The 13,436-nt window shown below is 43.6% G+C and overlaps 4 non-coding genes across 4 annotated transcripts; 3 read left to right on the top strand and 1 right to left on the bottom strand.

Moving 5' to 3' along the window:
- Positions 1 to 461: 461 nt before the first annotated feature.
- Positions 462 to 534, top strand: trnav-cac (transfer RNA valine (anticodon CAC)). The gene has a single exon. It is a non-coding gene; the product is annotated as a tRNA-Val (tRNA).
- Positions 535 to 1,155: 621 nt separating this feature from the next.
- Positions 1,156 to 1,227, bottom strand: trnad-guc (transfer RNA aspartic acid (anticodon GUC)). The gene has a single exon. It is a non-coding gene; the product is annotated as a tRNA-Asp (tRNA).
- Positions 1,228 to 8,500: 7,273 nt separating this feature from the next.
- Positions 8,501 to 8,573, top strand: trnak-uuu (transfer RNA lysine (anticodon UUU)). Its single transcript has one exon. It is a non-coding gene; the product is annotated as a tRNA-Lys (tRNA).
- A 2,367-nt stretch (positions 8,574 to 10,940) lies between these two features.
- Positions 10,941 to 11,010, top strand: trnat-cgu (transfer RNA threonine (anticodon CGU)). Its single transcript has one exon. It is a non-coding gene; the product is annotated as a tRNA-Thr (tRNA).
- Positions 11,011 to 13,436: the final 2,426 nt, after the last annotated feature.

Below are 13,436 nucleotides of genomic sequence, written 5' to 3'. Positions count from 1 at the left end.
TTTCACCCAGGCGATTCGACTCGGTTTTGCCTCCTGCTTTCCAAAAGATCAGCACCGTGTACGAAAGAGCCGCATTAAAACTACTCGAACGTGCAAAACGTGCGAGAAGAGGGGGCGCTTGTTTCCAACCGAAACTTCTCGCGTGTGAGACGAGCTGATCATCGCTGTGGGAGGGTTACTCTGGTAGACAGGGCTGACCTTCGGCAATAGGATTTATAGTCTCCAAGATGATATTTGCACTTTCTGGAGAGGCGATTTTCTCCACTTCAGTAGCCCGATTTCGTCGATTGCGTGGAGAGGGCTGTAGAATGTGGCGCCGCCTTTCCTGCTCCGTCCATGACAGGCGTGCTGGTCTCTGGAGAGAGAGCACGGTCCATCAGCGCACTCCAATAAAGGCACTGGAAGCAGCTGAATCGCATTGGCGAAGCTCAGGGCTGGGCCGCTGGGCACGTCTTACCACCGTTTCCGTAGTGTAGTGGTTATCACGTTCGCCTCACACGCGAAAGGTCCCCGGTTCGAAACCAGGCGGAAACAGACGTCTTTTGTCGCCAGGCACAAAAGGGGATTGGGGATTCGCCTAGCGCTGTGATCGAACAGACCCACTGGACCCACCTCTTAGTGTGGCGGGATCTGCACAGTGCATGTCACAGCGCATCCTGATTTTACTTCAAGGCGCGTCCTGATGCACCCCAGTCTCCCGCGTGACAGGTGGGGACAGGTGACAGGTCCTATACTAACGAGGAAGACATCGCTCTCTCCGACCCCCGGCTTCGTGTCCCGACCCACCGTGCTGGAAGCCGACGCGTGCTGTGATTCCTTTACGGAGCAGAAATGACAACCGAGGAGCCGAGAGATCATTTCAGCATTTCGCGTCTGAACGGAAAACACAAACGACCAACTCGGAATGACTTGCCTTTGACGCTTCTCAAAGCGTTCTTTGTGCATCGAACAGACCCACTCACCTCTTAGTGTGGCGGGATCTGCACAGTGCATGTCGCAGCGCTTCCTGCTTTCACTTCAATGTGCTTCCTGATGTCGAGTCGACTGCCGTGCGGAGGCTCTGAAAGCGAGAGCAATGAAAAGGTGCACGACGCTGTGAAAGAAAACAGAGAAGTGAAAGGCAGTCATTTCTCTAAGGAGGTGAAAGAAAAGCTACTCCCCGTCGGGGAATCGAACCCCGGTCTCCCGCGTGACAGGCGGGGATACTTGCCACTATACTAACGAGGAAGACATCGCTCTCTCCAACCCCCGGCATCGTGTCCCGACCCAGCATGCTGGAAGCCGACGCGTGCTGTGATCCCTTTACGGAGCAGAAATGACAACCGAGGAGCCGAGAGATCATGTCAGCATTTCGCGTCTGAACGGAAAACACAAACGACCAACTCGGAATGACTTGCCTTTGACGCTTTTCAAAGTTTTCTTTGTGCACGACGACTGCGCCGCCTAGCAGATACAAAGGGGTTGTACAACTTTGAACTAGCAAATGGAAGAGGGCTAAGCCCCCTCTCTTTTAGCCCAGGTTCGATCTGTCTCCCAGAATCACCAGGGCGCACACACACACACACCCGTGCCGTTGAAGTGCTCTGCTTCATTTCTAAGTGCAACTCAACATTCACTCCTACCCCGAGTGCAGAAAAGACAGCATCCACAGCAACAACAGCTCAGGTCTCTGCACAGGAGCTAAGCTGCCCTCATCTCCTCTGCTCTGCGGCTCCTGCGGAGTGGAGTCCTGCCTGGAGCCGTGTTTGCAGGCGGCGGCTCCCCGCGCCCTGTCTGGGCGTCGTGTCCAAGAGCTCCTGGGAGGAAGAGCGAGCCCTCCCACTCGGGGGCTTTTCCACGGTCTGTGTGAGGAGGGGCGGGTGTGTCCAGTAGCTTATTGAGCATGTTGTGTATCTTAATAAAGAGCCTTCCTTATATGATTTAGACTATTTTATTAACTACACAAATCACGCTCTCACACCATATGTTCCCGCCTTCTACTCTCTCGTTCTGTTGTCTCGCGATGTCTATTCACTATACTACATCCCTTCCTTTGTTATTTTTAAAGTTTATAACTTTACCATACAATTGTAACAATTTTATATCAACACACAGTAAACGGTTATTAACTTTTACAACAAAATGTATATAAACCCTTTCATTTCTATTCAATACATTCATCTTTTTTTACAACAATTTCTATGCGTACCAACTCAAATTTTAGTTCAATTTCTACTTGTCACTTCTAAATATCACCTCATTTCTAGCAGTCTAAGCAAGATCTACATAGATAACACAAACAAAATAGGGCAATTTAACATTTGGAGAGCTATGCAAGTCCTGTATTTTTAAATGTCTCTGAGCCGGTTTCCTGATAACCCTGCCACTAATGGTTGTTACGTTACTTCTGGGTAAAGTTACTGGCTCTCCTACGGATGTACTCTCCACTGTCTGAGGACTCGGCACTTCCTGCACGTCAGAAAGTCCTGTATTCTCAGCATTTTCTGTTTCTGCAGATTCAAAATCAAGATCCAATGGAGGAGCATGTCAAAGATGTTTTACATTTCTCATTATTTTTGAGCCATCTTCCACATTCACTAACTCAAAAGAGTTACAAGAGGTGTTTCTCAATAACACATAGCGAGCGTCTTTGAACTTGGCATCCAATTTACTGGTGTCTAGGCCAGCCACAAACACTACGTCACCGACCTTGAAGTTATGATCCGTGTCTGGTCTGCATATAATTTCATTTTGTGTGCATACTCCTCATGATGTCTATGGATATCTTTTGTCAAAATCAAGATCCAATGGAGGAGCGTGTCAAAGATGTTTTACATTTCTCATTATTTTTGAGCCATCTTCCACATTCACTAACTCAAAAGAGTTACAAGAGGTGTTTCTCAAAAACACATAGCGAGTGTCTTTGAACTTGGCATCCAATTTACCGGTGTCTAGGCCAGCCACAAACACTACGTCACCGACCTTGAAGTTATGATCTGTGTCTGGTCTGCATATAATTTCATTTTGTGTGCATACTCCTCATGATGTCTATGGATATCTTTTGTCTTTTGAATGTCCCTTGACTCTTCTTCTTTCTTCTCCACGTTTGGTAGTTTAGTCCGGATATCAGGCCCAAAGATAAGATTAGCTGGGGTTTCTCCAGATGCCCTGTGTGGTGTTGATCTATAAGTCAGCAGAATCTTAGGTAGTTCCTCTCTCTCTTTTTTCCTTCTGTCACAGCTGCTCTTAAGGCCTTTTTCAGGTATCTGTGAAATCTTTCAATTTTGCCATTACATCTCGGATAGTAAGGTGATGCACGGATGTGTTTAATTCCACAATTAGTCAGAAATGATTCAAACAATTGTCCTATGAATTGCCTGCCATTATCTGTTACTACCTCTAGTGGATAACCAAATCGTGCAAAGATGTTCATCAGCTCTCTAATAACTGTGGCTGAAGATATGTCTGATACAACAACCGCCTCAGGTTAAGAAGTATAATAGTCTATGACAGTCAATATGTATTCATTCTGAATGGGACCTACCAGGGCAATGCCCAATTTTGTCCAAGGCCTTGGTGGTAATTCAAGTGGTTGGAGAAGTTGATCCTCCTGCAATGGTTGATTCAACACACAAGTGGAACAATTCCTGATTAGTCTTTCAACATCACTGTCCATGTTGGGCCAGTAAAAGTTGCTTCTCAGGTACTGTTTTGTACGAACTGCACCCTGATGTGTCTCATGTGCTATTTTCAGTGCTTGTCTGATTTTTGTTTTCGGTAACACAATCCTCTGTCCTCTTATAAGCAGTCCATCATATATAGATAACTCCAACCTACACCTGTGGTATGGCTGCAGTTCGTCTGGAATTGGATTAGGCCATTGTCCTTTTTCCACTACGGACATCAACAATTTCAATGTGTCATCTTCGTTTGTTGCTTGTTTATGTTCCTCAACTGTCAGTGCATGCAGTTCATAAGTGCTGATTGAAAGCACTTTATCAACATAGGTGTCTACATAACCAGTGTCTTCTGTGTCTGGTAAAGGAAGACGTGACAATGAGTCTGCAACATTGGTTTTCCCTACTATGTGTTCAATTCTGTAATCATATGGCTGTAATCTCAATCCAAGTCTTTGTATCCTGGGTGGTAACAAAGTTGCCTTTTTGGGATTGATCATGTAAATGAGGGGTTTATGATCCGTTTGAAGTGTGAACTTGCCTCCTCATAAATATGTCCTAAAATGTTGCACTGCCCAAACACAACCCAAGGCTTCACGCTCTATTTGCGAGTAATGCCTTTCTGTTGGGGTAAGTGAGCAACTTGCATATGCCACTGGCTTCTTCTGGTCTTTGTAGCAATGCTGCTCCAAGTCCTACAGGACTCGCATCACTGATCACTACTGGTGGCGCATCTAGTTTGAAGTATGCCAGACATGGTTCAGTTACAAGTGCTCTTTTCAACTCGGCAATGGCTTTCTCAGTTTCCGATGTCCATTCCCACTTCTGTCCTTTCCTTGTTAGTTTTCTAAGGGGTTCTGATATATCTGCATAATTAGGAATAAATTTCATCAAAAATCCACAAGTTCCTAAGAATGAGCGCAAAAGTGCAACATTCTCAGGTCTCGGCGCACTGCAAACAGCTGTCACCTTTTTCGGGTCTGGTTTTATTCCTTCTGCAGTGACCAAATGTCCCAGTATCTCGATCTCTTTCAGGCCAAATATACACTTATCTTTATTTAAAGTTAAGCCTCTGTCTTGGAATCTTTGGAATACTTGCCTGAGCCTCTGTTCTAGTTGTTCTTCATTTTCCGCATGTACTACGACATCATCCATATACTGTACCATACAACACCTGGCATTGCACACAACATTGAGTCCATAGCCTTCTGTAGCGGCGAGGCTTATTAATAAGGCAGAATTAAGTGTTTCTGAGCTTCCCAAATGAGGCCCCATTTCTCTGTTCATCTCTGTGGTCCTTTTGATAAGGACAGCTCCCAAAGGGGGATGCACTTAGCTAAGCCTGGCTATCATGATCAATGGTCATCCATTGGCGCCTATCTGTTTAGGGAGTGCCAGTTGGACATCTGGACTGCATTACTAAGTGTCAGGAGTAAATGACTCATATCTCACCTTGATCAACCAATCAGGGACCGGTAGGGCCGAGTAACCCACGTGGGACTCTGATGCCCATGGAACTGTCAGCCAATCAATGAGCTGAAGTTCCTCCAGGTAAAAACAGGCAACACAGAGAGCCTGTGAGATTCAGATTCAGATTCAGATTCAACAAGATTCTGTAAGATTCTAAAGGGCAGGACGGCCCAGGAGCAGAGGCCTCCCAAGGGCAGGACATTCTCGCAGCGCGCCTCCTGACCATCCTGAGACTCAGCCCAGACAACCACGGAACGGCCAGTGTGTCCGAGTGCCAGAACTTTCCTTTGTTCTAAGAGTCTAGAGTGGAGGTTGCCAGAGAGTAACCAGCAGCAGGCCTCGTGAACAGGTCGGAACTGTGGACAGCTGAATCACTATTCAGAACTAGCTCTTCATCAGGAACAAACCGGTCCTCTTCCTGACTTGTTGGGACCCACAGTCATCTTTTCTCCTGCGCACAAACTTTGCTAGTTAAAGCCAACAGTGAGCATCAGCAGCGCACTGTCGCAAGCCGCACAGCACAGCCTGGCACGGAGCCAGAGAGCGTGGATTGGACAGCAACAGCCTGCAACTGTTTCTTTGTGCCCGCAGGAGATCTGAATCCCCAAAGATTGGATGAGTATTCAACTTCAATGCATTACAGCTCGAGAATTCAATTGTTATCCAAACCAGTTGATATCAATTTAATTCCTAAGAGTTATGTACTTGTTTTGAGTATCTAATGTAGAAGTTGTAACCAAGTTCACTTTACGAAACGGTCTTAATGAATGAAATACTGAACATATGTCTTCTTGATATATGTAACACTTTGTAACTGACTGAATATATATCTTTTGTATTCTGATAACCCTCTCGATAAGATCTGTTAGTTTTACATGCATATTCTATGTATTAATAAATGTATCCTCGTGTATTAGTACCTGTGTGTGCGCGTTGTTTGAGTTATGTCGCATGGTTGGATTCTAAAGCCATCAAAAGAATCAACTTTGTGATTTACTGCTACAATTAATAATTGTCTCAGTAAATGCCCAAACCCTACAGAACTGGTGCCTTCAGAGAGCCACTATGATTACATATTTGGCGTCCCTGAACCGGTTTTCCCTACACTTCTGATAGGCCTCTGGGGCACTAGACAAGCCAAAGGGAACTTTTCTGAAATGGTAACAACCCCTGTGTGTGATGAAGGTAGTCAGGTGTCTTGATTCCGGGGCCAACTCAACTTGCCAGAACCCTTTTCGAACATCTCACTTTGCAAAAACTTTGATCCTTGCACTGCTTGCAATATGCTGCCAACCGTTGGTACTGGATGTCTCTCTCTGATAACTGCTTTATTCACTTCTTGCAGATCCACACACAGTCTCACTTCCTTGGTGTCTTTTTTAGGTATTATCAGAATATTTGAGATCCATTCTGCACCTTCATTCACGTCTTCAATAATTCCATCATCCAACATTTTATCTAACTCTTGATTAACAGCTTCTATCATTGGATAGGGTAATCATCTCAGACTTTGAGCTACTGGTGAAACTTTCTCATCTACTGTAACCTTGTGACTGTAACCCTTGATCTGTCCTAAACCTTTAAAGAGTGACTCATATTCCTGTGCTAACCGCTTAAACCTCTCTGAAGACTGGTCAACCGCATTGACAGTGTCTCCTACATTCAGAATCTTCAGATCAAAAATGCTTTTCTTCTCAACAACGCTTCTACATTTCCTTCAACTACTTTGTCCTTTATTACATTTTTCTGCCATTTCAGCTGTGCCTCGAAGTAGCCAACACACTTAAGTGGCCTAATTTGTGCATAGGCATAAAATTTCTTCTTAGTCTGCTGAAGTTTAGTTCTGTGTGCAAACACTTTCTTTAAAAATTCTACTCCAATGAAGTTTCTTTGACTTCCTGTATCTATCACCATTTTTATCTCTTGGCCATTTATTCGAACAGTTTCTTTACCTTCAGGGTCAATGGAATTAACAAATTCATCTGAGTCTGAAGACGGTTCTTGAACTGCTCGCAGTTTTGTCCCTTCCTTATTTGTATTCAATTTCTTTTCCTGATAGGAACCGTCTTTCTTTCTACACACTAGTGCATAACGTCCTGTTTTCTTGCAGTGTAGACATTTTGCTGTTTGCGCTCCGCATTCATCTGCTTTGTGCGTTGTTAGTCCACACCTGTAACATGTAATGTCAACAGTCCCCTGTTCTTCTACTTGTTCTGTACAACTCGAGTGATAAAGCCCTGTCTGCAAATATTGTAGAAGAACATAAAAGGGTGAAACAACGCCCCAACCACAGGAATGGTAACAAGCAGGATCGTGTTCTTATTTGATAAGTCCTTTTGAGATGTCGGGTCAATGCACACAGGCGTTAGAGCTGAATAATTTACTTTTAGTGGTGTTTTTAAACAAAGATGGAACATGTTATTTCTATACCAGGAAGAAAGGAGCAGACTTTAACTTTAAGAGGCAAAAACGACACCTTATAAAAGCTAATATTTATTAAAATGACATCACAACAAAAGAGTGGAGCCTTGAGTGAATAAAATTAGTTTTCATTGGACGTATGTGTCTCCATAACTTTGTAGGTGAGAGAGAGGATTGTGATAATTTGCAGGTGCTTCTCGGAAGTGCGTTGGTGGTACAGGCGCCTTCCAAATAATTGAGTCGGGTTTGAATCCCAGCCAGTACAAACCCAAATCTTTTCAAGATAATTTGTGGTCCGCTAACACATCTTTTGAAACACTACAACAGGTAACACCCCGTGTGAAACATCATGAACATCTGTTAAAGCCTGAGTTTTACATACTCTAACGTAAATAAACGTTAGTGTCTTCCGGTGTGTGAGCCACCTTCTCCAAAAAAATATTTGTTAGTCTGCCGGGAGGCTGTGCAAGGTGTTAAGAAATAGAATTTCTAAAAGACAGGCTCCCTATAACATCAAGGCAGAAAAAATGCTGTTTTCTCTACAGAAATGCTCTTTACATTTCAGCACTGTTGCAACTCCCTTTATAAAGGGTGTGCACACGTATACAACCAAGGCATTGAAAGTTTTTTTTTAAATTATTGTTCCAAAAAATGTTCCATTTGTTTTCTTTTTAATGTTGTTGATTAAAAGATTTTATTAAATGTGAAAAAAATCTGAATGTGAAAAAAGGTCCAAATGCTATTGAAAAAAATCAGTAATGTGAGGAAAGATGGATTGTGGGAGCCCCTTAACTACCCATGTCATGCTGTATTTCTCACTCATTCTACTGGGAGTGGTTGTCGCTTTTGGATAAAGTGTCAGTGGTCATTCCAGACGGGTCCGGTATGACTGCTCTTCGGCACAAGAGACAGGTGACTTGCGAGGATCCCGACAGTGTCAACTTTCTTTCAGTGCCCCGATAGCTCAGTCTGTAGAGCATCAGACTTTTAATCTGAGGGCCCAGGGTTCAAGTCCCTGTTCGGGCGGTTGTGCTGTTCTTAAGTCTATTGTGAATGTCATTCTAAATAGTCCTTTATCTTTCACTCTTCTAGCTGTACTGTGGTTATTTTAAATGTCCATTACTTGTATTTACAGTAGTGTATTTAGTGTTTCATTTCACAAACCGAAAATGTTCAAGTAGATCTTGTCACTTTACTCCACGTAATCATCTAAATTAAATCACAGTAGAGTACAGAACACGCAGTGAGGAGCTCACACAGTGAGTACTCTCGAATACGACAAGAGGAAAGGCACACTGCACATCTGCAGAACATCACGTCCGAGTTTACAGTGAGAGCAGAGGTTGGAAGCGACGTAGTTTTTTAATACTCGCTCGCTGAACGATCTCTCAAGAAACCTCGGTGGAGATTTAACGGGTGTCTAATAATCCCGTTCAAAAAGATGACGATAAGTTTTTTTTTTTAACTAGGTAGCCTTAATGGCAACACGGTGTGAGTAGATCTTAAAGCAGCCGCAGAGTACCCGTAATGGCAACACACTGCTTTGAGTTCGGCTTTTCTTATTTCTTCTGCAGAACCAGTGGTATCGGAATATACTGATCCGCATAAGAAGCGCTTTCGGTTTTTGATCATTTTTATTGAGCACTGCTCTAAGTACCACAGGCCAGATGGCTGGTGGTCTAAGGCGTTGCGTTCAGGTCGCAGTTATCCCTGGAGACGTTTGTTAAAATCTCACTTCTAATAAAGAGGTCTTTCTCGTTAGAGTAGAAACGATAGAAGCCTTAAGCGGGAAAAAAATCACAACATCTCGCATTTCACGTGTTTAATGTTAACTGTCTCAGTAGTTGCCTCGGTGATTGATGGCTCTTCTCCCTCGCAGGGTGACGGCAAACTTCTTCAGAGAGGGAGTCTCCCACGCACGGCTTTTCTTTATCAAGAGCTGAGACAACAGAAACAGACTTCCAACTGACATGAATTACTTCTTGAGCGTTTATGACCGTCTTTAAAAGCTGAGAGCAGGTGAAAAAGTCTTTGGAAATGAGGCAATGACTGCTGACAGTAAACAGAGCTGACGCTCAGCTGCAGACAAGCGCTCCTCTTTAGTATAGTGCTGAGTACCCCCGTTGTTGCGCGGGAGACTGGGGGTACGTTTCTGTGACAGGGCGCTGGTTTAATTTTTTAACAACCTGACTTCACTTAAAAAAGTATGTACTGTGTACTACGTTTCGGACTAGATAGTGCGGTAGAATATGGAGATCATCTCCAGCTTTGAGCTCAACTGCAACAAGAAGTCATGCTAAATGTAGTATAGTGAGTAGACATCGCCAGACAACAGAACGAGAGAGTAGAAGGCAGGTATATATGGTGTAAGGGCGTGATCTGTGTAGTTAATAAAATAGTTAAAATAATATAAAAACGTCTCTTAATTAACATACACAACATTGAAGGCGACGAGAGATGAGTGCTTGACGGACTCAAAGCGAGTGCAGTGCAGATTTTAGTTCTCTTGCTGGTAGAAACGAACTTCTGAATTTTCGGACTTTTCGTTTAGCTTGGCCATGGAAGATATGGCAGCCGCGCCGAGAAGCTTTGCTTATGCCCAGCTTTTTCCACCGCTTCTACTGAACCTCGGAGCCCGGGATTTGTATACGGAATACAAGATATGGATGGAGTCGTACAGATTTGTGTTAAATAGCCAGTGGATCTACAGAAGCTCAGGATGCCGTGGGACGTGCTACATTACTGCACTGTATCGGGGCTCCCGTGCAGCGGATTTTCGCCAACCTCCCTGGAGAAAAAGACTGTAGCTGCCTTAGACGCTTCCTTTACACCGCGGAGAAATGTGGTTTTGGAACGGCATAAATTTAGGCAGAGAAATTAGTCTCAGGACGAATCTGTTGATGCTTTTGTGACTGCACTAAGAGAACTGGCTAAATCTTGTGACTTTGGAGTATTGGAAACTGACATGTTAAGAGATCAACTTGTGGAAAAATGTGCACATAAGAGACTATAAATTGCTGCAGGAGGAAGGGCTGACTTTAGAAAGAGCTCTTACAGTCGCTAGAATTCATGAAGCAGCTCAAGCAGAATCATGAATGCTTTCTGACCACAGTGACAAAGTGACACTGAACGGGGCGCTCGCTCAAACTTTACAAACAAAAGCCGAGCAGCAGGACGTAGTCATGCTAGAGAAATAGAAGAACAGGGGACGGCTGACATTAAATGTTACAGGTGCGGACTAACAATGCACAAAGCAGATGAATGCGGAGCGTGAACAGCAAAATGTCTACACTGCAAGAAAACAGGACATTGTGCACATGTCTGCAGAACATCACGTCCGAGTTTAAGGACAAGTATCCCTTTTATTGTTGTTGCTGCCTCCGGTTTACATTTGGCGATGGCCAAGTGGTAAGGCGTCGGTCTCGTAAACCGAAGAGCGTGGGTTCAAGCCCCACCCGTGCCAGTTCCACTTGTCACCGCTTTCCTTTAGTTTCAAAGTCTTAAAAAAACTCGCAATGTATGGATCTCAATAGTAAGAGAACATAACTGTCGCCAGTGATTAGTATTCTTGCATATCCTGCCTTGTTTTTTAGTCGACAAAGCTTGTTTCTCTTCACACCCATCTTCCGAATGATCGCCTCAGCATTGGGAAGGAACGTGCGCTTGGTACAGCCCCCGACTCCATGGTCTGATCACAAACAGATCGGCTGAGCTGTCAGTCCACGTTGGAAGTAACGTTCGAAAGCACAAAAAATCTGAATTAGGAACGAGAAGACCGTGTTTTTTTAAACGAGTAAACGATAAAATAATATACTGCCTGCAAGACTATGTCAAGTTCAAGTTCAAGTTCAAGTTTATTGTCATTATACTCATACACAGGTATATGGTATAACGAAATGCTATTTAGCTAGCTCTCGGACATAAGTAGTACAAAGAAAAAAACACAACAACAATACAATTGTATAACAAAAGAAAGAGAGAGACAACAGCCGATGTCCAAAAAACAACAGGCAGCGTGCAAAACAACAAAAAGGTAACAGGTTATGTGCAAAAACACGCATCAAAAGAATGAAATAAAGGGATAGAAATGATGGGGAGTGAGCTTTTGACATGTATGGTAGAGATAGATTTTCAATGTGTGTTTGGGTTTTTGGTAAGAAAGAAGGCACTGTGAGGTTCAGATCATAGGTGAGAGGTGAGGAGAGAGTGAGAGAGGCTGGGAGTTTAATAGTTTGATAGTGCGGGGTTAAAAACTGTTTCTGAGTCTGGTAGTCCGGACCCGAATGCTCCGCTACCGTTTTCCATGTCATGCTGAACGCCACAAATTGTGTTAGTCCAGTCGTATCAATCGTCCTAAAGTTGTGGAAAATTGCATGTGACTGGTGCAATCAGCACACATTTTTCAGGATAGTCGAGCAGTTTAAAACAGCAAATTCACAACTTCGTGTCTTAAAAGCTTTGTGTTTCGCTCTCCAAATAGAGGCATGGGTTCAAATCCCACTCCCGACAATCAGCCGTTTTACCCTGTCTTTTTTACCTGCCTTTACACTGTTTCAGTCTTGTTGTGCTCGCTGACAATCACAATACGAGGAAAACGGAGAAACTGCTATGCAAAAACATAACGGACAGAAAAAAGCTTCGTAAACACGTGAATGTGATTAGCAGCAGTAAGGTATGCATTCAAATGTTTAAGGCTGATTTATAACAGCAGCAGAAGAAAGGTGCAGCACAATGCAATTTGTGAGAATTTGCGTGTTTTTATGCTGCGTGGACTTCTTTCAAGCCTATGAAGTGAGCCCCGTTTTATTTTCATTTTCAAACTTCAGAACCGAATAACGAAAAGGTTTCATGTGTGACAGCATTCCGTTGCAAATACCGTTTCCACGATGTATTCAGCGACGGGAATGAAATGTTTTAGTACTGGCTCAAATGCGAGGAATTTCAGAAAAACCTGGAAAAGCAACGCTTGCAATAAATGACTACTTTTAAGCGTGTAGTCAGCATGAACAGAACAACGCAATGCTCTGTAAAAACAACCTGAAGCCGCAATTACTCTTTTATCTCGGGCAGTTCATTCCGATACGATGTTTCCGCAGACTAAATGAAATGCCGAACTTGCCGAGCAAGTTTAATACTTGCTTGTGAGCCCTAGATAAATTGGCTGCTGCAATTTCAGCAAGCGGAGTTCTGTTCAGCTGCCTGTAGTACACATTGCTGATTCCTTTTGTGAGGGCACGGGCAATCTTTCAACGATGAGGCTGACGTGCCAGTCGAAATTGTGTTTCCCTTTCACTGTGTTGTATTTGCCCTACTCGTACAACATCAATTGTGATGTCATCATTGCCCATTGGTTTGTGTCTTGTTGTCATTGTGTATTTTACATTACAGGAATTGAAAGTACTGAACTGAAGGTACTGAAGGTAGGAACTGAAAGTACAGACTGCTTTAATTATAAGAGTTTTTTTTCTGCTGTTCTCTTTCCTGATGTATTGGTATTTGAAGGCTATTGGGCAGCAAGGATTTATCTTCCTGAACTCTCTATATAAGATATGGGTCCATGATCATCTTAGTTTAGATGTACCTTTTAAAGGTGGTATTATTCTCCATTGTTCAGTCTTCAGACATACTTGGAAAGTTTTAGGCACAGACAATCTTTCTTAATCCCCTTTTATCCTGAGGTGACGTCCCAGGTAAGCTTGCCCCCTGGGAATATTCACTGTGCTCTTCAGGCTTTTTTTCTGATTCTACACAGATTTTTTCTCCTTCAAACATGTCACCACTGTCTGTGCTGCCGTGTGCAGCCCATGCATCTTCTGTATCTCCTGATGAACTCCTGAGCTCTGTGTTGCCTTCCAAACTATGTCCCTCACTTTGACTTGAAATATTGAC

This window comes from Lepisosteus oculatus, chromosome 14, assembly GCF_040954835.1.
Source record: "Lepisosteus oculatus isolate fLepOcu1 chromosome 14, fLepOcu1.hap2, whole genome shotgun sequence".
NCBI classification, from domain to species: Eukaryota; Metazoa; Chordata; class Actinopteri; order Semionotiformes; family Lepisosteidae; genus Lepisosteus; species Lepisosteus oculatus.
The sequence above is the reverse complement of the archived record's forward strand: the minus strand, read 5'-3'. Positions and strand labels throughout refer to the sequence as shown.